The sequence below is a fragment of the Dermacentor variabilis genome, chromosome 6, assembly GCF_050947875.1.
Source record: "Dermacentor variabilis isolate Ectoservices chromosome 6, ASM5094787v1, whole genome shotgun sequence".
Classification (NCBI taxonomy): domain Eukaryota; kingdom Metazoa; phylum Arthropoda; class Arachnida; order Ixodida; family Ixodidae; genus Dermacentor; species Dermacentor variabilis.
The window spans coordinates 106,520,290-106,546,056 of record NC_134573.1 but is presented as its reverse complement, the minus strand read 5'-3'; the positions used below and the strand labels follow the sequence as shown (position 1 = coordinate 106,546,056).

Sequence of the window (25,767 nt, the reverse complement as noted above, 5' to 3'; positions counted from 1 at the left end):
CGACACTCAAAAGAATTAGCATGAGTTTACTTTTACGGCAACCACTTGGCTTCATTCCTTTCATTCGCGGTTTCCCTTTGAGTAGCTGGCGTATTACATACGCTAGTTACTGCCCAAGCAAGTTACAAAAAAAAAATCACCACCCAAACACTTCGTACAGATGGTTAAATAGCGAAGCTGAAACGTGCGGCCCCTGTGGTTATTACTGGGTTAATCCCGACGGTTCATTAAACGACGGCTTGGTAGGCTGCCGGATCCTCGGTACGCAGTTGCAGATGGCGCTCGGCTGCACAAGCTTGTTCTGTGTCCGGGCTGCAGCATCGGCACGGTATAGACGAGTTCGTTCCCGCTTCTGCTCGCGGCGTTGCTCATCTAAAGCTTCCTGCTCCTCAGGAGCGCGTATAACCCGCTGTCTACCTATTTCGGAGCCGGAGGGAAACTGCTGCGCGCAGGCTCGACTGCGACGGAGAGCAACGACGTCACTGCTGGTGCAGTCAATCGCGCGCCTCTTTTCTTTTTTTTTTTCGCGCATGAGCACTGGGTTGCGCCGGAGTTTTCGGCGTAGAGGCTATAGACGGACGGATGAATCGGCTAGCCATATACAGCTTCGCTGTAACAATATTGCTTCCGAGTTCTTACAATAAGTTCTTACAGTATGGTCATAATACCATTCAAGCTGTAACTTCTAGTACCCTGAAGTTTTATTTGTCATTTCCAATAGCGACGTTCAAAAGGTAGATACAAGGCCCTATAGACTTCCTTGTCATCTTCCCGGCGCTGGGCGCTGAACGCCAGCGGTTCGCGAGTTCCGCGGCGCGGTTTTGCGTCGCCTCCAGAGATGGTTCCACGCCTACCGTGTGAAGCTTAGCGGCTATGGTGTTGCACTGCTAAGCACAGGGTCGCGGAATCAAATCCCGGCCGTCGCGACCTCATTTCGATGGAGGCGAAATGCAAAAACGCCAGTGTCCAGTGCACTGGGTGCACGTCAAAATTAATCCGAAGTCCCCCAATACGGCGTGCCTCATTGTCGAATCGTGGTTTTGGCACATGAAACCTCAGAATTCAATAAAACCTTCTTCTAGATGGGCAGTGCGCTGTCCCCCTGGCGTCTTTCGCTGCCTGTCGTGCGACCTTCGGACGGTTCCCTTCTTCTAGCTGGGCAGCGTTCATATGGACCAGTGCACAGTATGGCGTGGTGCGGTGTGGTGTGATGGGGTGTGCTGTTGCGAGCATGCATTAGACCCAATCTTAAAACGCATTTTAAGATTGTGGTTAGTTTCATCTCTCACCAATCTGCTTTACCGGTTGCCACTTTATGCTTTCATCTACCTTCGATTACGGGAGAGCCAGCAATTTTTTCGTGTGCGTTATTATTGAAGGCGCAGTCGCTGAGGTTTTGTTGCTTACGAAAATGGACCGTCGGTACGTGCACAGCCCGCTGATCATCATCAAAGATGCAGCGCCAGAGAGAGAGAGAGAGAGAGAAAGAGGGAGAGATAGTAACGAGAGGAAAGGTGGGGATTTCAACCAGACGACCGTCCGGTTTGCTACCCTGTACAGGATGTAAGAGAAGGGGGGTAAAGAAAGAAGTGAAGATGGAGAGAGTGAAATCAGGACAAACGAAGATGTATAAACACAACGCTAATTTTAGTTGCTTAGAGAATCTGCTGGCAGGTTCCGCCCTGAAAGCCTAAACATCACCAAAAGTACGTAAATTAACTGCTATGGAAAGCGGCTGCTTGCCATACTTAAGAGTCATCGCTTCTATAGATGAATAACAAGGCTCTGATTGGACGCGAAAGAGCGTCCAAATGGGAGCTGCCAGCGATTGGTTCCTCGCCGCCAATTAACGCATTCTGAAATTAGAGAAGGCGCGATATTCCAAAGGAATGGTAAGTTTGTGCACTTAGATATGGTTAGCTGAAGGATTCGTTGCATGAAGGTTGGAAGCATGCTGTTCGCAGTTTACTCTATTTGAGATAAGGCGCTATGAGTGATGAAATATTCTTTTAAAAATGTTCATTCATTTGAAGAAAAATTGTACAAATGAGGTATGAAGTAGGGTCGCACCTAAAGGCGAAACCATTTAAAAAATAATACGAAATAACAAGTTTAAATGGTGTGCACACTGTCAGTACTTTGAGGCTCACAGCAAAAATGTTTATCAAGATTGTTGCCCTGTTTCATGGAACACTCTTACACTGACGGCTATAATTTTTTTTATTGTACACGATAGCAAGCTCCGATCTACACCTGCAGAAAAAGAAGCCGTGTTTGAATGCTGCCCAATAATTCTGACCGCCTGACATCTGAGATGAGAGTTCGACAGAAATAAGTATTGAGGTCTATTTTATGCTGTTTTCGTGTCGTCTGTTTCATCAGCTATCCTGACTTTTGCTCGCCTCCGAAAAGGAAAAAAGAAAATGAAAATAAAAAGATTTTACCAAGCATCCTCGCACACATATAAAGCTGCTGAAATTTTAGTATGTAGGTTGCACGAAAAAAATAAATAAAGACCACGCAGCACACAATGCCCTTCTTGCAAAGTCTGGAGACGACTGCGGTCCGGAATAATACCTTAATCGAGCGCATAAATCCATATTTCATAAATCCGTATTGAACTTAACACAAAGTTTTCGCTTCTACTATAGGCGCAAGGCGGATAGGGTGAGACCATATGTGAGATGTCCTCATCTGGTTCACCTCATCTGGCACGTGGTGATGGTTTAGCACGCCCTACTTAACGTAGGAAGTGATTGGCGAAGGACACACTTAGCCAAAAATTGATGAAACTGTTTCCATGTCTCTCTAGTTGGCAAGTGAACATAAAGGTCTGAATTTCAGTTCGGATTACACTATATAAAGAATAGATCCGCCCACTTAAACGGTGACACGTACGTCGGAAGAAAGTTTTTGTTCCGAAGTGAAGTTACTCCAATCAAGGAATTGGTTTTATCCCCGATTCCTTTATTTGAAGGTGCTATTTTACGATATTACAGTACAAGAAACACATATATAAATGAATAACACACATCGTGTAGAAAGTTGAGCGAGTCATGTTCAGTCTATGTGCTGAAGTAAGAATTCTTCTCACCCTCCTGCACAGCTGAATGAAGAAACAACAGTTTAGCTGCGATTGGAGAATGAAATAGCGAGAGCTGCTGCTCGCCAAAACAGAAAGGATAAAGATTTTAGAAAGTTACTTTTAAGATTTTCTCTTTCGTGTGATACAACTAGTGCTTAAATGGAAGTGGACATAATCAAACAGCGACCGAAACTCGTGAAGTGTTCGTTCGAGCCGTAGCCTGATATCGGTTGACTCAACGCGCAGGATACATCGATCATTTGACCGAATTTTTCTAAATATTAACTTCAAAGCACCTATTGAGGAACTGCCCATCATAGGAAGATTAGAGGCTTTGCCGTCTGGACTGCTTCGTTACTGAGTGTCGCTTAAATAATAAGGCCAGGTATACATGCTTTCTTTTTTCCCGCTAAACCGCTGGCTAGCTTACGCTTAAGCTTCTCACAGCGGTAACATTCGGCAGTAAGTTTAGTTAATCCCATTTGCAGTCATTACTTGCCCATTAGGGCAACAGTATAACCAGGTGGATGTCGTCTGCGGCGATGGCCGCTCAAGAAATGTCGATTCCACTACAACACAACCCTAGCGCCATCAATAGTGGCTACGGTGAACCCTGTGTTTTCACTGTAGCAGTGACAGATAGTGTCACAGTTTCATTGCAGTGAAAAAAGAAATTGAACGCCATTGACACGTACGATACCTACTTCAAATTTATAGTGCACGAAACTGGTAATAAGTAGTGCCTGCAGACGTGTTATTAAACTAAACTCACTACGAAGTATAACCTCTGCGCAAAATGTCAGCGTGAACAAGCCAGTGATTGAACAAAAAATGGGTCATTCATACCAGGTGCTGTTACGTATGCAACATTCTGTACATGACCGCCCTTCCACGGAGCGGAGGATCCTGGGACCTTCGCCTTGTGTGCTGCTGCGATTTCTTCAAATCCACAAGCTTATAGGATCGCTTGCGACTGACGAACGGTGAGCGCTTGTGCAAGTGTGGGCGTGCGCACTGTGAAGTTCCTTTTTTTTTTTGCCATCTTCGGGATCTCATCTATTAAGTCCCCATTCCCCGGTTCTCATTTAATGGTAGCAAACCGAACTCAGCCTGATTAACCTCCCTCCCTTTCCCTTATCCCCTTTTTCTCTCTCTCTGCTTATGTTCACCCAATGTTCTCGGGAAAAGAAAACAGTGTACTTATTGTTCTTTCTTAAAATGTGGGCTAGTTAGCCTTCTTAATAGGGCAGCTAAAACCGCGCTCTCATAGAGATATGTGTCAATGCACTGTGTGAAAAATTGCGAACTCGTCTACGAAGCGACGAAGGACATGATAAATATGCACGAAGAAATACCGCCGAAAACGGCGTCAGTTGATTAAGAATGTTGGCATGATTACCATGATAAATGAGTCCTCCGTATCGTAGTGATCCATGCATTACTTACGCGCAATTTCGTGGTAAGCGTGCGAGCAGAATAACGAAAGCACAAAAAACAAAAAAAACGAGGAGACAACCGCACCAGCAGTGCGGGTTTTAGTGCGATGTAATCCTGCCTGCAATTTAGCTTGTGGATACTTGTAACGTAGATGACGCTCCTAATACGTGATATACGTCTCAGGAGCAGTAGCGCCGAGCAACAGCCACGGCCGACGACCCTATACTTGCTATTACTGCTAGTACGCCCAAGAAAAATTACGAGGATAACTGGCCAACTACGTATACGTATACCACCACCAACTACGTATACCACCACCCTTTTTTTTTATTGAAATGAATATTAGGAGAGGTTCGCGCCTTTATGGTGGCACCGGCTACTCCTTGTCACTTGGCAAATGAAACAAATTTGCATAGAAAGGGAGAATAGCGACACGAAATATGGAACTCGGTAGAACACTGGATGAATAAAAAAATATACAGTCCAACAGTACATCAGTCGCAAAGTTCTGTGCATTAGTTCAGTCCACGTACGCATTTATAAAGTCAGATATTTTGCACAGCCAAAACACACATGTAATGCACTGCAAGAACAGAACGGAATTATACATATTGCGTAAAAGTTGCGATCACCATACAAACCAATTATGAACCACGGACAACGTTTGTGTTACTCATTTAGAGTATTCGGATCATCTGATACCTAATATTTTCCCAAAATGTTGGTGTCCTCTAAACACTTTTTCAGAGCAAGAAGCGCTCTTTTTTGAAGGCCCGTAGTTTGCCATGGGCCAAATATCTTTTTTTGAGTGAATGGTCTTCTGTCTAACATCAACAAATTTGCTTGCGGTACCCTTCTTTGTGCATCGTATTTCGTGCACTCTAGAAGAAGATGATTCACATCTTCGTCTGGATGGCTACAAGAACACTGCGGACTAGAGACACGTTTTATCCTGTACAAGAAGTGTTTTGTAAATGCAGTACCAAGACGCAGGCGGTGTACCAATGTTTCAAATTTTCTGTTGTCTCTTAGATTTTCTGGCAGTGATAAGTTTATACATGGGTCTATAAAGTATAACTCCGAGTTTTTAGTTTGCTGATCAAACCAGGTGGTTTTGCTGAGGTGACGAGAAATATGTCTCAGGAGCAGGCGGACTTCACTACGCAAAAGAGGAAGATTGGTTGTCTCCGCGTTATTGTGCGCTCGATTCGCAGCTGCGTCCGCTGCAGTATTACCAGGAATATTGCAGTGCCCAGGTATCCACTGGAATGCAATTACGTGGTTCATTGCGCTTGCTTTTGTAAGTTTTTCGAGTGTCTCATACAATAGCGAAGTGTTCAAAGAATTTTTCTTATTGCTCTGTAGTAATGTGAGAGCGGCTTGCGAATCGCTAAAGATAACCCATTTTTGCGAATGTTTTTCTGATGTTATGAAACGCAAAGCACACAGGATTGCAAACAGTTCTGCCACGGTGGAAGATGTCTCTCGGGATAATTTGAACGTTTGCTCTCGCGCTAAACGTGGAATGACGAATGCTGAAGTCGAGGAATTTTTATGACACGAATCATCTGTATAAACGTGGATGTACTGGGGATATAAGGAGCAAATTTGGAAGAGTGCCAGTTGTTGTGCGGTTACTATGAACATGTCTCTCTTAGATACAATCCCGTCAACCGATAATTCTATTTTAGGACATGTTAACATCCAGGCAGGGTAAAAAACATCCACTTTGAATAATTCAAATCTTGGTAATAATGCTTTATGTTCTCGAACAACACCGTGAATTTTGCTTTTGTTTCTTTCGGTAAGCACGAGTTTTAATGGATGCTTCTCGTGTTGGGTTAAGATGCGATAAATCTGTCGGCATGTTTCAACCGTTCGTATGACTGGAAATGGTGGGTGAAGAGCTTCAGCAATTACTAAAGAACTCGAGGTAGCCTGCGGAACCCCAAGACACACTCGCAGCCCTCTTGCCAGTAAACGTTGAAGACGTTCCTCAGAAGTTTGCGATAAACCATGGAGAATAGCTGCCGAGTAAGCAATTCTTTGTTTTACGAGTGCGTTATGAACCTGTAGTAGTGAAGAGACTAATCCGCCCACATTGTGCCAGCGAGTCGCCGAAGTACATTTATTACTGCATTGGTCTGCTTTTCAATTGCGCGGATGTGCGAAGCCCATGTTAGCTGGCGGTCAAGAATAACTCCAAGAAATTAGTGCTCTTTGACAAACATCAAAGTTTGCCCATTAAGCGTAAGTTAGAAATTATTCAGCAGTCGCCTAGTGAAAGGAAGTACGGCCGTCTCTGCGTATGAAAGATTCATTCCTCTTTCTTTTTAAAAGGTGTCGATATTATCAAGACCCTCTTGCAGCATTGTTTGAATGTCTTGTATATGAGATCCAGAGGCCCATATGCAAATGTCATCTGCGTACAGCGAATACTGTAGACCAGACGGGAGTTTAGTGGCAAGGCTGCCATGACACAGTTGAATAAAAACGGACTGAGAACATTGCCCTGCGGAACACCCTGCGTGATGCTGTGATAATTACTCTCTCCTTCGATTGTTTCCATAAATATTTTTCTGTCTTTTAAGAAATTTGACACCCATCGCAGTGCTCGACCGTGTAGGCCCAGCTCTAACATACCAGCAAGGATGTGCATGTGATTTACAGTGTCGAATGCTCTTTGAATGTCTAAAAGTACTGCTACTGTCACATTTCCGCAACTACGTTCATGTTCGACGCATGTGGCAATGTCTAATACTGAATCCATTGCACACCGATTTTGTCGAAAACCGGTCATGTAATTGGAAAACACGTTTGTGTGCTCACACCACCACTGCAATCGACGGTTTATCGTCTTCTTCGTTAGTTTGGAAAAACAGCTTGTGAGGCTGGCGGGTCGGTAGGAGTCAAGACAAAGGGGAGTCTTTCCTGGTTTTAGTACTGGAATTACCCGCGCTAATTTCCATGAATCTGGCAGAGTCTCTCTAAGCCAGATATCATTAAATATCTCCAAAAGAGCCATTCTTCCTATTGGACCTAGGTTCTTTAACATCATATACGTGACACTATCTGGGCCTGCGGTTGTCTTTGTACGGCATGACGAAAGAGCAATTTCATTTCATTTAGACTAAACTCACAGTCAAGTTGAGGATGTTGTGACATAAAGCACGAACGAACTTTCTGTTCTGCTAGTGTTGTCGAACTTTTAAATTGTAGGCAAGTAAACGGAATTCCTGGTCTGGATATAAGTTGACAGAATTAGTCAGCAACAGATGTTTCCGGTGTGCTTCGAGCTACGGCAAGGGCTCGGAAGGGACGGCTCTGGGTAACTGGACCACTAAAAGATCGGAGAACTGACCATATTCTGGGAACTGGAGTAAACGGAGACAACGACGCGCAGTATTCTCGCCACCTTCTCGTACCTAATCTTTGTAAGCGTCTGCGCGAGGTTGACCGAACTTTCTGTGCCATTTTGTAGTCATCCAGCTTTCCACTGTGGCGGTAAGCCCGTTCTGCGCGTCTTCTAATTGCTCTTATACATTTATATTCCCTACGACTGCAGTGTATTCATTTGGAACAGTGACTTGTTTTGCGCAGATCTCGTAAGACTCACACAATATATTTGCAAAACTTTGAAAGCTCGGATTTTCACCCAATGAGTTACTTAAATGGTGACGAAAACTTTGCCAATTAGTATATTTTGAGTAGCGTCGGGTCCCCTCACTCCGTATGTGGCGATGTTTTACCAGGATCGGAAAATGATCACTACCGTGCGTTTCTATGTCCGTTGACCATTCAACGCCATCAAGAAGGTCTTGTGAGCAGAGCGTAACATCTATACAGCTTGAGTAACGAAACCCCTGCAAGAACGTTGGAGAGCTGTCATTTAACACGATTAGATTACTTTTTCTGCGGCAGACTCTATGATGCTTCTACGGGAATCGTTATATTCAGTGCCCCAGATGACGCTATGTGCGTTGAAATCCCCACAAATCAGCACATGTGAGTTTGCGATACCAAACACATTCACGAAGCTGTCAATTGATATTTTGCTAGCACATTGTAGATAAACACTGATCACTGCGACGCTTGTATTTCTAAAAGATACCTTGCATGCTACGAACTCCGGTATATATAAATCGCTCGACTGTATTAAATAGGACGGCAGGTCCTTTCTCACGCATAACATAGTTCTGCTACTTCCAGCAATGCACGATGATTTATATATAACATAATTTGAAAGACAAAAGTCATCTCTTACGCCTGCCTCCTGTATACATAAAACAGGAAAGTTATGTTGAGCTAGTAGTTTGCGAAAATCAGCCGACTTATTTCGAAGGCTATTAGCATTCCACTGAAATACGAAAACATTGTTGCAACCATTATTCACCCTTCATTCACCCACCACCCTTCATGCTTTACGCAGCAATTTATTATCATATTTTTTTCTTAACATTGTTTCGTTTCTTTTCTTCTTTTTGACGCAGAACAGAGGTCCGCTTCCTTCTACTCCTTTGGTCAGCAGTAGAACGATTATATAGCCCGTCCGCAGGTATATTCATTCGGCACGCATATAACCTCAATATATATATATATATATATATATATATATATATATATATATATATATATATATATATATATATATATATATATATTTATTTATTTATATATATATATATATATCCGCCGAGATAGTGATCGACGCCAAACCGATGAGGGTAGAGGCAGAAAAAGCTTCGTTTTATTGGAATTCATATAAACATCCAGCTTTCGCTTTCCTTTTTTCTTTGATTCTCGAGTTATTTACTGCACTCCCATAAGATTGGCTTCGGTACTTCGAACGACCCAATCCCTTCCACTGAATTTCTATTTCCGTCGTCTTGTTTTAGTGTCGCTGCCGGGTTCTTCCGTATAAAGCAGGAACCCTACCAACGGCCAAAAAGAGCGCGTAGGCGGCGTAACCGGCAGCGGACAGCTTGATTGCGCGCCCACACCCATCTGTACAGCTGTAACGCTAGGGGTCTGCCTACGGTGCCTGCTGCAGAAATGTGTGTACTGAGACCCTCGTTCGGGACAGTAGTGGAAAACTACCCCGCATTACGTTGTTGTGTCTTGTGTTTTTAAAGCGATGCTTTCTTTGCCTATTCTCCCGACTTTCCAGGCGCTGCTGCTGTGGTCCGCGCCTCGCTGGGTTTCTTGGAACACCAACAGGTGGCGCTCGTCTCGCGCCCTGGTATTTCAGGCATAGGCAGTGGTAGAAGGGAAATAGAGAACATTAAAAAGGAGAATACAAAAATGCTAGCAGGGGAAAAAAGCATTGACAGCATACCTGAGTAACTCAAGCAGCCTTATTGATTATTTGTACCCGCACCGTTTAAAAGGGGATGCCAATAAATCATCATCATCATCATCATCATGCTCTCGCGCGCCGCTGAGTTTCTTGCAACACCACCAGCTCGGGCTCGCCTTCTCGCCGGCCGTCAGCGCCATGGCAGCGTTTCACAGTTTGCGCGTATAGCACGTGCTGTGCTTGGTTCCTTATGCGACAAAAATCTATGTGCTGGGCTGCAGAGGTTGCGTGCTGGGCTACGATAGCGTAAACATTACAATCGTCCATAGCCTGACCGAAGGAAGGAAGCAGGAATAGACGGAAAGACAGGGAGGTTAGCCATAGTTCTCAGACCGGCTGACTAGCCTGTGCCGGGGAAACGGGGAATAAAAGATAAATAAAAGAAAATAGAAAAGAAAAGAAACGTTATAAAAAAAGGAAAGAAAAGCGAAAAGGGGGAAAAGAGGAAAGCAGAATACGGCCCTGCTTAAATTCCGCCGTAGCCTGAACAGACCGCTTGCAGCTGGCGTCTTAATAGCATGCTGATCCCGTATGCAGAAGGTGCACGTATACATGCGCCAGCAAAATGGCTCCAAAGCGTGCACTCAGCGTCGAGGACACCCAGGCCCGAAAGATGCGCCGCGCGGAACAGGAGGGCCTTCATTATGCAGCGAAACGCGGTGCAGACCGCGAATGTATGTATGCAATGCATACATGCAACTATAATAACTTGTGGAATTACGTGCATCCCCATAATTCCATTAGAGCGTAACACTCCCGCCACGATTTTATGTGCCATGTAAGGGAATGATAATAATGGTCAGCCCTCTCAGAGATTATGAACAATGACGCACAACAACGCCTCAAGCAAACACGTCTCGCTATGTGTTCTGTGGAATGCGCAAACAAACAGAAGTGGCGCATGCAAGGTGACGTTTAACATAAACTCACCACTCTCGCATTAAACTAAACGTTGAAGAAATTAGGCATTCGCCGTCAACTTCACCGCTAATTATCGTCAATGAAATCAAAGAGCATACAAAGCTTCGCTCACAGCGATTCCCATATCCGTGGGATATGCAGTTTTTTTTTTTGCGATTACTTTTTTGCCAATTTTCGGCACTCTGAATCTATCTATCTATCTATCTATCTATCTATCTATCTATCTATCTATCTATCTATCTATCTATCTATCTATCTATCTATCTATCTATCTATCTATCTATCTATCTATCTATCTATCTATCTATCTTAATGCGCTGCCCCTTCAAGATGTTCAACCAGTACCAACTCGCCCAAATGTCGATCCTTCTATCTATCTGTCTGTGTTCTTACGCCATCGCCATGCCATCGAGGCGATTTCTTATCACATGGATACATGTCAGGTACCCATAACATGATCTGCATGTCATGATCTCTTGTATGTTACGCCGTCGTTATAAAACCTTAACGTTATAACGACACCCCCCCCCCCCCCAAAAAAAAAAGAAAGAAAATTCATGCTCGTTTGTTTTCTTCTTTCAGTTCAAAGAATGTATTCCAAATTGGCTCGCCCGCGAATCGTGTGCGCGCGCTCGATGTGTTTAGTCGCCGCCGCATCTTTTTTCCGAAATCAGGAGTACTCAGAACGTGTCACATCATCGCGCAGCCACCGCGTACCCTTCCGACAAGGCTCCAGCTCGTTTTATGCATTCACGAGGAGTACGAACACAGAGTTTCGAATGAACGGCTGGAACCGCACACCAAGAGAACAGATGTCCGAGAATGCTTCTTTGCTGCACGATCCAGCAGCCGCCGCTCTCCGAGACACTGTGGTCGGTGGTTTGTGTTGATAATATTTGCCATGGTGAAACGCGGCGCCCGCGTGTCCGCCAAAAATGTGAATTGCGGCATTCCTACCCTCGAAGGAAAGATCCAAACTGACCGTCTGGCGTAAACCAATAAGGCATCGCGCGTCGTTGCGGACCCACACATCGACTTTATTACCGCTCACTCTTCAACACAAATTTCGTACACCTTTCAATAACCGCGTTGTCATTATTCCGCTTACCGAAGGCACACCCAAACGAGTTAAAGTTGCCGTCATCGTAAATAAACCTGATCCATGGCGACTCTCGTCATCGAGCGAGAGCCGCTACCGCAATGAAATTAACTATAAAGCAGACTAACCAACTCGGCGCCGTAACGAGGAGTGCTTATTGTGAACATGCACAGCTGAATCCTTCTTGCAAATCAAGCTCATTATAAACGTTGCAAACAGGCATGAGAGCTTAATATAGGTAATACAACACATGACGACACGTTATAACATCACAACTGCCTGAATCTGGAGTTTACTCTGGATCGTCGGCGAACTAGGCGCCACCATACCACAGCCAGTGTTTCGCAAACGCAGTTTTCAAAAACAAAACAAAAAAAGGAGGGGGGGGGGGCATGAAGGAGGGATGGATGGATATTCGGATGGATGGATGGATGTTATGAGCGTCTTCTTTGGATGGGGGCGGTGGGTTGCGCCACCAAGTTCTTGCTATTATGATGTCCTACCTAGGTTAAACAATAAAAAAAAGACGCTATGAACTCCCACAACCAAATTTTCTGATCCTCGATTGCGAACTGTGCTTTCGTACGTCTCCGTTTCTTTTTTTTTTTTTTGTCGTTTCCCCACTTTTATTCCAGCAATCCCTCCAATCGCCTCTATTGCGGACATGTTTACTTTTCCACTGCTCTCGCTGAACCCAAGGGCTTCCTCACGATTCTCCTGCGCCCTCTGTTAGCAAGGACAGACACTAGACTCGGTGATAGAACCGCAGCCGGCCGGCGCTCGCGCTGGCAGCGCGGCGTTGTCGGACAGTGACGATGATTCTCTTTTGCTTCGGCAGACTTGTCGCGTGCCAAGTGAAGCAAAAAAGCCGGAGCCCGAAATCGACTGCGCGCCTGCTTCTGCAGGCTGCAGGTGGCGCTAATGCACGACTGTTCAATCGCGGGTCCGCGCGCAGCATACATCATTCGTTCGTACCCTTTTTGAACGCACGAATGCCTCTGAGCGGAAGCGCCTAGTCACGTGGTTCTTTTTCAAATCTCGCGCGTTTTCCTTTTTTTTTTCTTCTCTACTTGTAGTCCGGAAAATCACGGCAGCAATTAACACGGAAACAAATGGTTCGGACAATCCTAGGGGTGGGGAAATATGCGAAGTTTCGAAAACGAGTGGAATACTACAGGCCAGCTGCTGATATTCGTATTCGGAAATGTTCGGTATATTCGAATGTTCGGATGTAACAAAATATTTTGCAATAACCAAATGTTAGTCTTGTTACTGTTCTCCTTCTGCTAAAAAAAAAATTTTTTTTCGAAGTAGTGCAGAAACAAATAGGGTAATGCAGGCTTGTTTTCGGTATCGCCGGGGAAGCCTACGTGACAACGTATTATTCTTCCTTGCGGTCTGCCTTTTAGCTCTGACAATATCGTCACGTAGAAATTTTCTTTTACGCTACAACATGTGATGTTTTCGTTGGAACGTGTGTCTTCACATGTGTCTACGGCACACAAATTCGTAGCTTTATTTTTTTTTCTGCATCCACAACTTTCAGCCTCTTGGCGGCATTTAGCGTTTTTGGAAAGCTAGCCATACAGCAGCCACCCCTGCTTGTAAAGCTGCTTTGAAACCAGGTTCTAAAGTTGAAAGGCCTTAGGCGCAAGTTTTTTTAGTGGCAATTATGGTGATCCAGTGTCTAAAGCCGACCATTTGTCCTTGATAGTTACCTGCCTTTTTTGCAGTTTACCGGCCACTCTCTTAGTGCGCACTGGCCGATCTCGGTGGCCTCGAAAAAGATTTTGCTTTCTTGGATGGTACACTTCCGATTCAATGTTCTCAATTTAAGCCCGTTTCCTGCTATCCTAGGAAAGCCTGTCTCCCTGCATTAGTCTCTATATATACATGCATAAGTAAACAGAAGACCCGGTCAGAGTGACACCAACCGGGCGGTGTGCATTTTCGTCGTTGTGCGTCACCAGTCGGCAGGAAACAGCGCAGTGTCACGTTTTTCACATTTCAACGTCCGGTTTCAGCAGCAGCCGGGTTTTATTCGAAGGTTAAAAATGGGCCGGGGAGCTGCCGGCATAACGCAACTCTGACACACTATCCCGATATTTCCGGGCCTCAGCCCCCCGACTTCACGTGATAGCGCACGCCTAACAGAAAAGGTGGGGAACCGCAAGTCAGAGTTACGTACTACGATCACTATGGTCGGTCGCGATCTAAGAATAAAAGATAATATCTACGCTGTCCAAACCAAACACAATTTGCACAGAAAGATGTGCCAGCCAATTGGGTTCGTTTATTTCCGTGACGTCACGCGGTGTTGCGTTATTTATCCGGCTGTCTTCTTCGTATCGATCTGTCTTTGTGTCACTGTGTTTAGGATGAAACCTGGACGTCTTGGAAAATTCTGTGGTTGATCCTGAGATCAGTGCCCAGCCAAAGTTAAAATTTCAGCATGAAACGACGAGCTTTTCTTTTCCCATTAGCCTAGCATTTGCAGCAGCATATAGCAATGTCACTAAGCTGTGAGCGGACTCCAGCTGGCTCGGCTCTGTTTAAGAAGGGAAAGGCAGCTGCATTGCGTTTGTGTGGGTGGAGCACGCACCGAATTCTTAGGTTGTCACGGACTATAGAAGGAAACATGGCCTCGTAGTCGTTCAATCAGCATGCATTTCGTGAGCAGCAAATGAATCTGCGTACAATTTGGCCCAACTTTATTGCAGAAATCACACTGAGGCTACCCTTTTTAATCTTTGTTGCCTTACTCTGTGCTAAGGGTTACACTCAAAACGCTTGTTTGGACTGCTTACGGGTTTTAATTTCAAAGGTAATTTTTCCTCCATTTTGTAGCTGCTCAAGTACATCTCGTTACTTCTCATTCTGAAACCTGCATTTCAGCCAACCACTTTACAGGCTGCTTTCGAGTTCTTTCTTTTTTTTTTTCATTCTGCATAACTTTTGCCCCACCTTGAAGATCAAAAGCAGAAATGTTTTTATCGGTCTCAATTGAAATGGGGAAACAATTCGTAGCGTCAGGGAACTGTTGGAAGTATAGCCCCCAAGCTGCATGTCACCAAATACATCCCCCTCCGTTCTTCTTTATTGAGTCATCATTCATTTCTGAGACAGCGTGTTTCACCTGGTTATGCCCACAACCAAAGACGTTCCTCTAGAGTTTCTCTGCAGATAATTTACCGCAAAAGATACGTGCATTTACGTGTTGCAACATCGAGAACGAGTCCACGTGGCAATGTCTACGCTCGCCATGTGAAGGTGCTGTTCGGAATGAAAGGCGCTCGCTACATTTGTGACGAATCTTTCATTATACGCAAGATGCGAATAACTTAAGACGCACTGGTACGGCTGCCTAGTCAATTTTATAATTAATTTCTTATTGTGCCCAGTCAACGTCACTTTCCTTCGGGCAGTTTGTGGTGAGCCAAAGTAGCTCAACAACGGTGAAGAGGACTTTTTTTATATACTCCTATTTGACTTCCTAACCAACCCCAGTAAAAAAATGCTAACTTCGTTCTCCCGTGAGATATCGCAAATGCCGTCATCGGAAGCATTACAGACGCGTCTGCATTTATTTCGATCCCATTTCCGTATACTTAAACAACTCCTTGTCCCAGGGCTAAAAGTATTTTACTCATCTCCGTCAACGTGGTTAAAAATAATGCGACACAATGACTCGTGGTGTGAAGGGTGACACGAAAGCTGTTAGTGCGCAATTGCTTCGTCACAAGTGAGCTACATGATGATTTCATGCCATGGTGAAATCACTGAACGCGGCACGAGTCAGAAAGCTCGTACACGATTCACTGTCAGCGCGAGGTTCTCGAACGTATTCTACAACAGTCTTTACGAAACAGCTGCGTGCGTGCGGTGTTTGCTTGCGGCCAAAATTTCTTCTCCCGTTGTACCCATACATTTACCCGGAGCAACACCTTCGTTAACGTGTCTTATCGCGTCTCTCTCTTGCATTCATTCGCATTGAAAATTAAGTCAATGTGCGCCCGCAAGTATTGAAAAGTCGTAATGTCAAAAGGCATCCCGATCACTGGATGATTTTGCTTAAGTATGTCGGCAACACAGTCCCACAAGACATACAGAGAAAATAAGTAAGCAAGAAACAGAAGGAGCACAGCGCGAACAGAAACACCAACTTATATTTTCGTTAATTTTGTTTCTGCTTCGTCCTCGCTCTGTGTTCCGAGTGCTCGCGTGATTTGAGTGTTGCCCGCAAAAACTGTTCGTAAAGTACGTAAAAATGTAAGTTCTGAAGAACGGTGCCTGCATTCGTAAAATTTAGTAGCGGTTTAGAGGTATAACTGCGAGAGAGATGCCTCAGTTCCTTCGTGGGAGACGCCCACTGCGCGCTCATGTGCGTCCTGCAGGATCTTTATTAAAGTTTGTCCAATCCAATGCGTCAGCGTTACCTCGCATCTCGCCGAGGCGCAGGATGCATGATTTCAACCACACTGGCCACATTTTATGGTGTTGTTCAGAAGCTCGCTGCGTACACACGTTCTGCCTCTTCGAGGGGCGAAGTTTAACTGACAGTGGTCCGGAGCAAGCCGCCGTGAGCTACACTATATATATATATATATATATATATATATATATATATATATATATATATATATATATATATATATATATTCCTCTAAGCCCTCGCATCCCCTCTCTACCTCTACCAAGAGACCGACTTCTCACACTTCACATACGCACTTTTTCCCACTTTCATACTCCTAATGCTAACGCTTTAAAAGGCTCTTACGCTCGAATTGCTCGAAAGAGCAAATTCCACCCAAATATGATGCTGGGCACGCTGTTTGCTAACGCGCCTCGCCAGTGGCAGAGAGCACTGACGAACGAGAAGCTTTGGCAATTCGGCCCTGAGAAAGTAAGGCGAGCGCCACGCAGACGCCTCAGCAGAAGAGCGGAAGCACCAGCCGAAGGGCGCAGATCTCGGCCTGCGCCGTGTGTTTCGGTGAACGTGAAGGCTCATTTGTTGCGGGAGACGAAGAATGTCGGGCGCGCAGTGGCGGTGTGCGGGCCGCGGAGAACAGCAAGGCCTTGTTCTCTGGCGGCGGTGGTGCCGCTGGCTCAGCACCACCCGAGTTCGTCACGCTCCCTCGTTCTTCGTAGGCGCGTGGAATTATTTTGGCCCGGCGCCCCGCGTCGCGCCACGCTGAATCAGACGACCGCAGAGGTGGACGAGGGCGAAAAGGCGAATCCTTCGAATCGCACGCCGGGCCACTAAGAACGCATGTGCGAACATAGCCATATCGTACATAGCCGTTGGGATAGCCTGATGAGCTGCAGTCGCGAAGGCAGCTTGTACAGCGCACGAACGCAATTGAGTGACGGCCTAGTAGGCGTGCCATGCACGTCGACGTGAACGCTATATCCCGCAGCATGCTTGCGTTTGCGCTGGTCGAGTAACATTGAAAGCATCCAAAGAAAGGAAGCAATGAAATAGACCGGACGAGCGATGGACTTCATCGCCCCAGCGGTATACTGCAGCGTTCGTACTGCCTAGTTGGTTAATTCTTGTTTGTGTATGTGTGTGTGTGTTCTTGACTGCGTTTTCTTCAGTTTTCTTTTCTTCAATCAACCAGCTATAGACCGCCTTTCCTCCTCGATTCCTTGAACGAGCCTCTCGTGGAAGCACACACACACACACACACAGGGCAGCGCCATAAGCACAACAGCACTAAGGGAAAAAAAACGTAGACGCGCGCCCGTGACATCTCCACTACAACCGAGCATTCCCGGTCGGAAGAACGCATTTACCCGCTCGTCGTCCCAACTCCCGGAATAGACTGGCGTGCGCCGGACCGTGCCAAGGTAAGCGACCGCTGCGTCTTCGTCGACTGCATACGCCGCGCGAACGCGTCTGCGTTTCGTTCGCCCCGTCTTGCGTTTGTTTTGGCTGGTGCACGCGCTTTTGGCTCCGACTCGGAACTCAGCGAGTGCTGCATCGATCCACGGCTCGTGGCAACCCCACAACCTTACAGAGCTATGGAAAATTTTTTTGCGCCGCGGACGGTGTAACACTTTATTACCGCTCATTGTGCCACTCAGTCGCCGATGTGCGACGGTGTGAGCTCGATCAGCTTGGAAACGGCCGCCTTGTCGGTCAAGAGAGCAAGTTTGGAAAGTTTCTCTCTGTAGGCGACGCGCGGCAGAATGGAAGGAAGCGAAAAGGAAACTAATGCACGTGAACTATGTGCTGCATGGACAGCGGTGCATCGCCTCACAGTACTTCTTGCGAAATGAAAATGCGGGAGCTTGAGTTTTCGCTTGTTCGGTTCGGTGGTAGCCGCACCTCAGCAATGCCGGAGGGCAATGCGGGAGAGCTCAGGTTCTGGTTTGGTGTTCGCAGCGCCTCCGTTCATTTCGCGCGAAAACGAAAAGAGTATTGCTCGTACACGCACAGGCTGACACTGGCGAATTCGAAGACAATGGCGCACGCATAGCATAGCAGGCGCAGCGAAAGATCTCGACACACGGGATGCTGTATACGTCGGCGTGTTTTTCTTTCTTTTTCTTCTTTTTTCTATTAAACACCCCTTCCAACAGCAATTCATTTTGCAGACCATGATCCAGTTTAAACTCAGCATGTTCTTACTGAGAATATTTCTACACCTATACTGTGGTGTGTTCATTTCGTGCCGATGTAGTGCTTTGCTCGTGCCGATTTGTGCCTTGCTTGATGCATCTAATGCATCAAGCAAAGCACATAAGGAAATTTAGAGAAGAGTGCTTCCCGCATGTCGTGTTCCTGCCTGGTGCATCTGCGCTAATAGCTAGTAGCGAAAATAGTGCTTGCTATGCATGTTAACAAACATCGCGAATACGCGTTTTTGTTTCATCTTTGTTCACAACCCCATGAAATCTGAAAAAAAAAAGAATGCTCCTTTTCTATTACTTCACTTAGGTCGAAAGCACAGCGTCACATACCGATATGCAGGTTCAAACGCGCCGAGTGACGTTAGTGTATCGCTCGGCCATAGTCACCGTTATAGTCGCCTTGAGCAGGGCGACTATACAGGTTACGGGACACCGTGTCCATTGGCGACGGCTTGCAACATGCGGCGAGGAGGGTGGCAGAGATGACGTGGGGCGTGCCCTGTGAGTATACCGTTAACGTCGACTGGCCCGACCGCTGGCATCTCCGTCGCGTGATTCGAGCCGAGGCAGTTACCGAGAAAGGTAGGCGACGTCGGCCGGTCAACGCGGGCGGACGGGGCCCGATCACGGAAGCTCATTTCGTTTCTCGCTCATTAGCGCCGTTTCTCGTGACAGCGAGCTGACTGCGGCTGTTCTTTTATGCAAAGCACGACGACGGTGCGTCACGGCTCCGCCGCAGCGAAGCAAAAACAGCTTGAAGGGATCACACGGAGACGCCAGTATTACAAAAAAAAAAAAAATAATAAGAACACCCACCTCCATTAAGAAGTGCCCTGTTGTTTTTGGTAAACGGCACTGAAGTTTTTCCCCAAATGGAAATCGTAGGTTCGTGCGCAATAAAAACGAGAGGAAATGGAAGGGACGGAATACGATTTGCTGAACGGTTTGTAAATGTATATATATATATATATATATATATATATATATATATATAAAGACAACTGCTTTTTCTAGCTACCCACAGTCTGGCTACATTGTACCATCTAACAAAGATTGCAAAAACTGCACAGAGATAGCTGCAAATGGTTGCTGACGGTGAACATTGAGACGGTTTGTTCATCTTGTGAGTGGACGTGTACAAGAACCTGAAAGAAGAAGGAGCACGGATCAGAGGCATAAGTCGAGTGCCCTAGCGCAAATTTAGAAGCCACTGCGCGTACATCGCCCACGTGCCCGTCAGCAAATTACTCGGCGACCTCTTCAGCGTGACAGACCCAATGCCTAACTATAAATATACGGGCTTGATTTTACAGGGTATTATGTACATAGATTGAAGAAACCGGTAGTGTCTACAGGAGCCTGCGGCAGCGCAAGGATGATGCGGCCTACGGATTATCTTGTCGCCCTTGCGCTTACGGATCCATTATCCTCCAAACAACTGGCAACACCGTCGACAGAAAGGAGGGCAACCTATGCATCCGATATATGCGCGATCACTTCGCCGCTACCTAAAGATTACATAAACTGTTTGATTGGCGAAGCTACCCTGGTACGCGATCAAATTAAAAGAAAATTCAATTAAATTATGGGGTTTTACGTGCCAAAACCACTTTCTGATTATGAGGCACGCCGTTGTGGAGGGCTCCGGAAATTTCGACCACCTGGGGTTCTTTAAGGTGCATCTAAATTCGCGGTAAAATTGACCGATCAGTCAGCGAAGTGTAGAGATTTGTGGCTGTTTTACTGCCGCTGGTAAATTTTCGTTTTCACCGTGACAGAAAAATACAAGCACAGTGCGGATAGGCTAAAATGGCTGAATTTGCAAGGAGGAGGAAAGCGGACATGGCTAAGAAATCGCAAGATAATACCACCGAGTAAGTAAAAAAAGAACTGCAGGTCAGCACGGTATAGACCAGAGAGAACGCGCGAGTAAAAGCACTCGCGCCAAATTATGGGGGTTGCGTCCTACATTCCAACGCGCCGTCGTTTTGCTGATTTCGTCGATGACCGCTTTACCGAACTGTCGCTGCTATCGGGCTATACACACGCTATAGCGAACTGAACGGTTGGAAGGCGCGTTTAATCAGATTGCACGTGGGGCGCAATGTGTCACGCATTCTCAAATCTACGCGAGCAACAGGGACTGCTCTGGAATGTGCAGCGACTCCAACGTGATACTCGGATCGCGTGGTTGCCGCCACTTGTTGCGCCACGAGTTGGCGCTGCGCAAACCAAGCTGATGCACTGCGGTATAAAGCGAGGGCTTTGTGATGCACCTTGGCTGCATTTGTCCCCCTCACCCACTACTCACCGATGGCGCCACAAGCGCCGGCCCCCATACGGTCCGAGTATCGCGTTAAAATGGCCAAGCGCTGGTACTAGGTTAGACGCCCGCCAACTGTTCTGCGTATGCCATTTAAATGTTTTGCTTTCTGAACGCAATAAATATCCCTTGCGCACTATTCCCGGTGTTGTTTCCTTTTTTTCTCATTCCCGGTCATTACACCGCGATATTTACGCGCATTAAGCTGTTTGCCGTATGAATATGGTGCACATCTCCTAAAGAACAGAGTCATTAAGAAGATTTCGTTAAACAAATGCAAACTATTTAGAATGACCCTTGCACTAATAAAGTCTGTATAAATCGTCGATCATCAACTACTGAGCAATCTGTTCTCCTGTCTATGTAGTCGCCGTAGTTGTAATGGAAGCGAATGTATGGGATCAACGCGGAAATTCAGAAGTTCTCGCTTGACCAAACTGAAGCGCCCAAGGCGGAACGTACATAGCGCTGCAAATCTCGTCGTACGGGAATTTGCTAGCGAAGTGAAACGGCTACGGGATAGAAGTGGTAGCCGGTACAACCGAAATCGTAAGAGCACGGGAAATAATCTATAAGCACCATGACACAGCAACAGAAAAAGTCTCACATTGCAATGAACGTGATCAAACGAATAGCAGAAACATCATGCGTACACATTCTTCTTTAAAAAATATTACCAGCACGGGACAGCGTTACCTCGGCTCAAAACCTTGGTCCGTTACCTTGAGTCCACGATATGAATTGAAGGAGGCAGAAGGATACTTCGCCTGCTGACGCAAAGTGCACTTTAACCAGAATAGCTTCTCCAACGAGTCTCAAATTCTGAACCTGCCTGTCGTGCACCTTTGAAGTCCCGGAGATGTCCGACATTACGGCTAGGTACATGACTGTGCTGCATGACGTCATTCCCACTATAAAGTTCGCTGTGTGAAAAAAAAAAATAATAGCAATAACCTAAGGAAGTCGGAACTCACATCAGGAGGGGTGGCTTGCTGGAGTTCGGGCGTACGCCGACAGCTGCGACGACGAACGTGAAGAGGCAGGAAGCGAGTGGAGCGCACGTAGATAATTCCGCGAGAAACGAACCGAAGTTCCGAGCCGTTCGGTTAGGTGCCTTAAGTTCGACTAGGGCGCGCAACGTAGAAGAAAGGAACAAAACAGAAAGCAACGAGAACACCAGTAGTTCGGAAGGCGAGTTCGGTCGGCCGTCACCGCGTGTCGAAGAAGAAACCCCGACCTCGAGCTCGGAGCCCGGACTTCGCGGTTCGGTGCCTAACCTGCCGCAGGGCACACCTTCCCTCTCTCTCCTCCTCCCCGTTCCCCTCCTCCTTCACGGCGGCCACGTTTCGCCGCTCGTTCATCGGCAGTCAGCTCAGCCCCTCTCCATCGCCATCCGGACGTCACAGCCCTTCGCCTGCACCTTTCCGTCACAGCCAGACTCGCTCACTACATCTCTCTCTCTCTCTCTCTCGCTATTTTGCTTCTCTCGCCTCTTGGTCGGCGTCGTCCCCTTCTTGCGCGACCGCGACGCCACTTTCACGGCCTTTCGCTCGCTTCCGCAACTTTCTGCGCCACACTAGGCGAGCGCTCACACCCTCTTCTCAATTCAGGCAACGCCCTGGGGAAAGAAACTCGTCCGCAACAAACGGCCTGCTCCCGCACAGCCGAGCGAAAGCTTTCCTTTTTCGGACGTAGTCGCCACGAATCCTAACCCCTCCCTTCATCCTCCTCCCCTCGCACGTGGCCCGTCTTCCTCCCCTCTTTTTCGCCTGTCTTCATCGGCGAGCCATAGACCGGCGCTATTCGAAATGCGGACCGCGAAGCTGCCGCTGGCACCGACTCCAGTCGTGTGCCCGGTCTGTTTTCGGGACGAACCAATCCCGCCGTCATCTGTCTGGAAAGCGGCGATGAGAACACAGTAGCACTCGCACCGCTATCTAAGTGGCTATGGTGTAGCGCTGTTGATCTCGAGGTCGCAGGTTCGATCGCCGGCGCGGCGACCGCATGCCGGCGGGGGCGAAATGCAAAAGCGCTCGTGTACTTTGAATTTAGGTGCACGCTTAAAACACAAGATGGTCAAAATTCATCCGGAGTCCCGCAGTACGACATGCCTCGTAATCATGTCGTGGTTTTTGGGTACGTTACCCTACAATTCATACTTTACGACACAGTAGCCCGCGATGCCGTTCTTCAACGCCTCCATACGCACTACCACAACTTGCCTGCACATTTTTATGAACAGCCCTTTGCGTACAGGCGAAGAACTTTCTGGCGCACCATCCTTGCGTTTGTATTCCACTCGAGCAATACGAAAGGGAACAACGAAATTGCTTTCGAAGAGCCGTATAGTGTCTAAACGCACACGTCTCTTATATAAGTGTTCAATGAGAATAAATGTTCAACGCGAGAGCTACTTGTTACATTAAACATGTGACATTAGAACTTATGCGTCACGAGTAATTGTTGCTTAAAAACAAATTACGCGTCCCCTCTCAAACTGCACACGGCTTACGCCGGCAAGGAAGGATCCGGATTGCGCTTGCTTCGGCATTTCACGTCGTTTACGTCAGCAAAACGTTCAAAATCACCCTAGCTGCTCGGTCAACAATGTTCAGCTGTCGTAACTTAACATCTAACGCCGTCGGGGGTCACTGGCTTTTCGCTAGAACTACTCGGAAGCGCATAAAACAAAAAGAAAGAAAGGAAGAAAAAGAAAGAAAGTAAGAAAGAAAGAAAGGTAAGCGCACACGTAGCTTCGCGCTTTCGAAAAACCCTTCCAAGCTCGCCAGTGTGAACGAACCGGCCCTATGCAAGCCGCTACTGCGCACAACATTCAACGGAAGGAAACAAACGTGCAGCATAAGCTTAATCAAAAGCTCCGACGAAAAGTACGAAAGCGCCAAAAGCCGATGAGCCCAGGAACAACGCGCTTGGCGACGGCCGCTGAACCCGCATTGAGTATCGACTTTTCACCGCAACTCGCTTCACTCGTTCTCTTTTTCATTTTTCTTTTTGAGCAGCAGCGCCGCTCCAGAACAGCGCCCCTGTGTCAGCGGCGTCAGTTTCGCAAGGTGGTACGGCAGGGCAATAGAGAACATGTTACCTTATTGATAACACGGGGGTGCAGTTTCATATGCGCCCGGAGTGCGTGGCGCTTATACACAGAAGCACTCGTAAAATAATTCCCCGACGTCGGAATTTCTCTGCACCAATCACAGTAAGTGTGCTCAAACAAATAAGTAATTTGTGCGATATCACCTTCTAGGTCGGCACATAGTGAAGTTTGCCAAAATTGCCGACCAATTATTCGGCGTTTTATAGCTAGTACTTTCTTTTGTTAATGTTGCAGCAGTTGTCAAGATACAAAAGAGAAAAGAAAAAGGGGAGTCAAGAGCTGCGCTTAACGCACCTTGAAAAAGGATCCCTCATCACTTCGCACATAACTCCGCTTCAACTGCAGAGGCAATCATATTGACGTCTCGCGAGCAAAGCGGCCATTTCAATCGCGCAAGGATTTTTCGATTTTGTTCCTGCAGTGCTCCAGACAACTTTGCAGTCACCATATATTGTTCGGGACAGAAACGTCGAATTGATGGTAACGTCGTATTGATGGACCAACACGTGCCCAGTTTGCCTAGTGTTTTCCGACATAACTCTAAATAAAATTGCCCACGTTATCGCAGTTGTCGTTAAACAGTTAGTTAAACAGTTATCGGTGGCTTCTGTGTTTAGTGACGGCTGTTTGTGGAGCCTCTACCTTGAGTCAGGGAGGGTATATGTCCATAAATAACGACACAACTTAATTGACTCAATATAGCGTTGACGTAAAATCCTCCGAAACTCCCAGACTTTCACTGTATATTTAGAATGCACTTTACAACGATATGCTCAATAATAGCAGCTGTGTCTGCATTCAAACAAACGAAATCTGTTATTTCACTGGTTATACCCGAATGAGAGCAAGTGAAACAAGTGCACTCCTGATAATATTGACACGTATAATCATAAAAAGACTTATTTCAAATAAAATATTATCTGACTACCAGAGGCACCATAGCGGTGAGTGATTACGCCCTATGGATATGTCGTACTATTCCATACAGGTTCCAAAAGATAGTTCTGTGATGTACAAGTTCAGTACAAAAGCTCTGCGTTGCTACACTGAACATCAAGGATCCGGAATAGTCGGCTCGGAAAACTACGCTGAACGTAAGATGAAGGCGTTCACATAATAGGTCGCAACGCTTATTTTGCGCCTTTTCCCCCTCTCCCACTCAGCCAGCCTATTTGATGCTACAGAGCTGTGCCATTCTTAAACTGGAGTTATCGGCGCTACCAAATTAGTGCTGAAGTGGAAGATTTCGCTTTACGTCGAGTGTACTACAGCGACAGCATCTGGCGCTCACTCTCCTAGTCGTTATGATGCCCGCCAGGGTTGTCGGTGTCTGTCGCAGGAGTTTGACAGTGATTTACGGGAACGTGACCAAGAAACATAACCGCAGTACCCTGCGAAGATTGTGAGCACACAATTTTCCAAACGAAGGTGCCTGAGTCCCTACGCCGATGACGCAGCTAAGAGCTATATTGCACGTGAAGAACACAGGGCATTGCCTCTTGTGCGCTTGATATAATGATTGGCCGATGCCAGGCTCCACAGCTCATCTATACACCAGCGCCGAGATGAAAGAATATAAATGGGGCCCTATAACGTAAAACTATTCCAATATGTTTTTATTCCAATCTCCTGACGTCAAATTTGCGTAACCGCCGACCCAAGCATCGGGCGGTCGCCCGCAGGGTTCTCAGAACAGACCAATCAAACGCTCTCCTCGTTCATAGGAGGTCACTTTCGTATGCTTGAAAAACGAATAACATTGCCTACACTGAGCGGCTTGTCTTATCTAACTTAT

At 46.5% G+C, this 25,767-nt stretch overlaps 1 protein-coding gene across 2 annotated transcripts in view; it reads right to left on the bottom strand.

Moving 5' to 3' along the window:
• LOC142584998 (four and a half LIM domains protein 2-like) overlaps positions 1–25,767 on the bottom strand; it is a 172,039-nt gene that overhangs the window by 108,788 nt on the left and 37,484 nt on the right. Inside the window, exon 1 of one of the 2 annotated variants that reach the window (XM_075695415.1) lies at positions 21,832–22,100. The exons of the other annotated variant lie outside the window; for it this stretch is intronic. The gene's annotated coding sequence lies outside the window, so the exon portion shown is untranslated. Of the gene's footprint in view, positions 1–21,831; positions 22,101–25,767 lie in introns of those variants that run through there. 2 annotated transcript variants of the gene reach the window in all.